Source organism: Nanorana parkeri, unplaced genomic scaffold (genome assembly GCF_000935625.1).
Source record: "Nanorana parkeri isolate BGI_ZX_2015 unplaced genomic scaffold, ASM93562v1 scaffold254, whole genome shotgun sequence".
Taxonomy (NCBI): Eukaryota; Metazoa; Chordata; class Amphibia; order Anura; family Dicroglossidae; genus Nanorana; species Nanorana parkeri.
In genome coordinates this window covers 426,465-430,327 of record NW_017306522.1, presented here as the reverse complement: position 1 = coordinate 430,327, position 3,863 = coordinate 426,465, and positions in this window count along the sequence as shown.

The following is a 3,863-nucleotide window of genomic DNA, read 5'->3' as shown; positions in this document are numbered from 1 at the left end:
CCATTCTCCAACCATCAAACGAAGAGATGCAGCTGCAGCAGCATGGTAAAGGACAGGAGGCGCAGGCTGCCTGGATGGAAGTGAACTTCTGTTCTTTTCTGAATGGATCCCTGGATTAGCGTCATGCTGCCATATCTCATTCACTCAATAAAGTGTATGTCTGGCCAATTTTCTTTTTTAATTTTGGATAGAATAGAGAGGGGTAAAAAAAACCTTGTCAAAGTCTTATATACTGAATTCCCTTTCTGTTCCGGAGACATAACATGAAGCAGGAAGAAATGTCTACAAAGTGAGCTGACTTCCCCTTTTAAACAGTTGTCATCGGAATGATTATCCTCAGGAAGATTTCCCCTCACCTCTTCTCCACGTGATAATAATACTAACATTCTGAATTCCCATCACTGTCTCAGTGACAATAATCACCAGGACAAATAAAGGGAGTTCTAATCTTCGCCTACTGTATCCGAAACTTAACAACAAAACACGTTTTGGCTATACATGCACTTTAATTTGTGTCTACATCAATTTTCATTGATTCTGCTTGTGTGAGTTAGTGTCGCAGTGTAAAGAAATTCATCATCAAAAATTTATAAAAAGAGGTGAATGAAAATACCAATATTATTGATAAGATTTAGAATGTGTCTCTGAAAGAAATAAAGATGGACTTTAAGGGTGCATTCATACCGAAATGTGCGCGTTGGACATGACTCAATGGAAGTGCATTCACTTATGTTGGCATAGTATATTGATATGCATTGTGTTACATTGCTTTTTTACACTAAGCTATATAAGACATAGGTGTCCCCAGGCTGGGTGTCACCTGGAGCGGCTGCCGGGTGTCACCCACTGCAATGTCATCACGCACTCGTGTGATGTCATTACACATGTGCGTGATGTCATGACGCATGAGCGTCATGGTGTTGCATGTGCTTAACTGCCGGTGGCCAACTCTGTGATAGACGGCGGCAGAGAGAGGAGGGGACACCGGCAGAGAGAGGAGGGGATGTTCATCCAGCAAGATAAGGTATGCTGCCGGGTCCCCTCCTCTCTTGTGCAGCTGTCAGGCTTTCGGTCCATGACCGAGTGCCCGACTTTTCACCCCCTCTGATGGTGTCACCCGGTGCGGGCCACCCCCTTTGTGACGTCACTGATATAAGGTATTGGTTCTGCCAATCATTGTTTTCCGTTGCATTGCATTGACATGTTGCATTGCGCTGAAAAATGTAGAGGCTGCGCACATCAATGCAAAGCCTGGTGTGACCTGCTCATCCATTCATTTTCAGATGTCCTTGCATTTGCATCCGTTAAAATGGATGCCAACACATCTGGTGTGAATGGGGCCTTAAAGAAGAACTCCAGAAAATGTCTATTAACCCGTGCGGTGGGGCTATCCCTGCACTGCAAGGGTTAAGTGCTCATTTGTGTCTAGGTTAAAAAAAAAAAAAGTTATACTCTCCCGATGCTCCGAGCCGGCTTCTTCTTAGACCTGTCCTCCTTGTGCCTCTCCACTGCAGTGGTCTATAAGTAATGATAGCTATATACTGTGCATAGATATGATGAGCCCCACTGTAAGGGTTAATAAAAGGTTTTCCTGGAGATCTTCTTTAAACAGTTTCCTGGTATAAGAGATTGCTAGTCTTTTAGGCAGATCGGTAGTATAATATTTATAGGTTCCACAAGTAAAAATGACATCAAACTGTGAATTCCTCATGAAGTTGTTACATGTGAACTTTAAACTTCCTGGACAAACACTTGTCGTGATTCACCCACGTCTTTCCATTGCAGTGCAACCAGTCTATTGATTTTTCCTTACACTTAATAGTCAGGAATATTTGCTTTTCCTATATCCTCATTAGACACAATAAATAGATCACATGTAAAAAGAATGCTGTTTTTTACTTCTTTTATGTCTTTGCGTGTGCTGTCACAATAGTTATATAAATATGACACATTCACAGTCATAGATAGCATTCATATGAATGTTAAATGAGAATCATATGGTTTATTTTCCTTAAAAGAGAACTATGGGGTAAATGTTTTTCTCCATAGTTCTCTTGAGGGTCACATATACTAGCATCCTTCCATGACCCAAAGCTCAGAATATCGCGAGCTACAGCTCGCGGTATACTGAGACCGCTGCAGCCAGGACGAATCCCGACATTACTGTTGAGATCCACCCAGCTGTGTGAGTGACAGCTCGTTCTGCCTATCTAGAGGCAGAGCCAGCTGTGCCCGCCCCCTTCCCATCCGTTCCGCCAGTCAGCGAAGAATAGGAGCGGGGGAATCCATGCAGGGAGCCGAGAGTGACAGTCACGGCTCTCCGTAGGGACATGATCGAGAAGTGAGTGAGCGACCGATTGGAACCGACCCCGGCTTGGATCTTGACCCTTCTTCTGCTTTGCCCTTTTGTACTTCATTGCCCGATTGGACTTGACCTCGGCTAGGATCTCCGATTTAGGCTTGCACGGTGCTCCATACCACCGGCACTCGTGCCACTCGGTGTCCGCCAGGTCTCTGTATCCATCCCCAGAGTAGGGTTGCCACCTGACCAGGATTCACCCAGACAGTTTGGGTTTTGAATGCTGTGTCCGGGTTTCATGGCAGCAGAAACCCAGACACAAGATGTCAGGCAGACAGGGGCAACCAGAATTAGGATAGGGGCTACAGGCCCCCCAATGAAAATAGTCTCAAATGTGATATTTAAATATGACTGGGTGGCGCTATTTACATATAAATAAGCCGCAACTCATTCTATCAAAAAAAATGTCCGCGCATCGCTAGAGTGTGTTCGGGTTTCGCTTGAAGAAAAGGTGGCAACCCTACTCCAGAGGCCTTAAGGTGCAAGGGAGGCCTCCTCACTACTACAGTCTGACCTCAGGTACGTGGCATAAAGTGTAGCTAATTATTATACTGACATCTTGTGGTCGTTTTGGGTTATTGCACCATGTTTTTCTGTGTCCCCTCCCATCTATAATGTATTTCCCCTTTGTTCATGGGTAGTCGTTTTAATGGCATCAAGATGTCTGTCAGTAACATGACCATATGTTAATCTGCATTGCATGGTTGGAAACATTACCATCTCTGACCTTCAAATACCATCTGCTCATTCATCTTCTGCATCCTGTTGTCTGCTGTAACTGACCTGCTGCACGTAATAAAGCACCTTTGTGGATGAAAAGTTATTTGGTGAGTTCAGCTATCTGATACGGATTGTCCGCAGTGATTATATCTGCTTATACAGGCCAGGCATAGAGGTCTCAGCAAAGGATAAATCGTTAATACAACAATAGGCTGGTTCACGCCACAACACGTCTACTGAGTTGCAGGAACTGATTTGAATGGATTTGGATGGCAAAACTCAGGTCAGAGCAGTGGCACCTGGGTGACACCATTGGAGGGGTGCTACCAAAATGACAGTCATTTTGATGTCACCACCTCTAAAAAGTCGGGCACTTGGTCATGGACCGAGAGCCCAACAGTGTCTGGAGAGAAGAGAAGACTCGGCGGCATACCTCATCCCGCCGGGTGAACGTCCCCTCCTCTCTCTGCCAGTGTCCATCACCAAGATGGCCGCCGGCAGGGGTCAATTAGATAACCACGCATGCACGATGACGTCATCGCGCACGTGCGTGGTGTCACCGGATCTCCGCTCCGGGTGTCACCCGGCCTCGGGACGCCCCTGGGTCAGAGCAACAAAATGCACTTTTTACCCAGGGTTTTGAATGCTCCCCATTTAAAGCAGAAATGTAGGGAGACCATAAAGTATTTCAGGGATATGAAAATCAACAGTTTCCAAAGACTTTTTTTTAAAATCCATCTCTGTCCCATTGGGGAGATTTCCCTCCACTTCCTGTCCTATACAC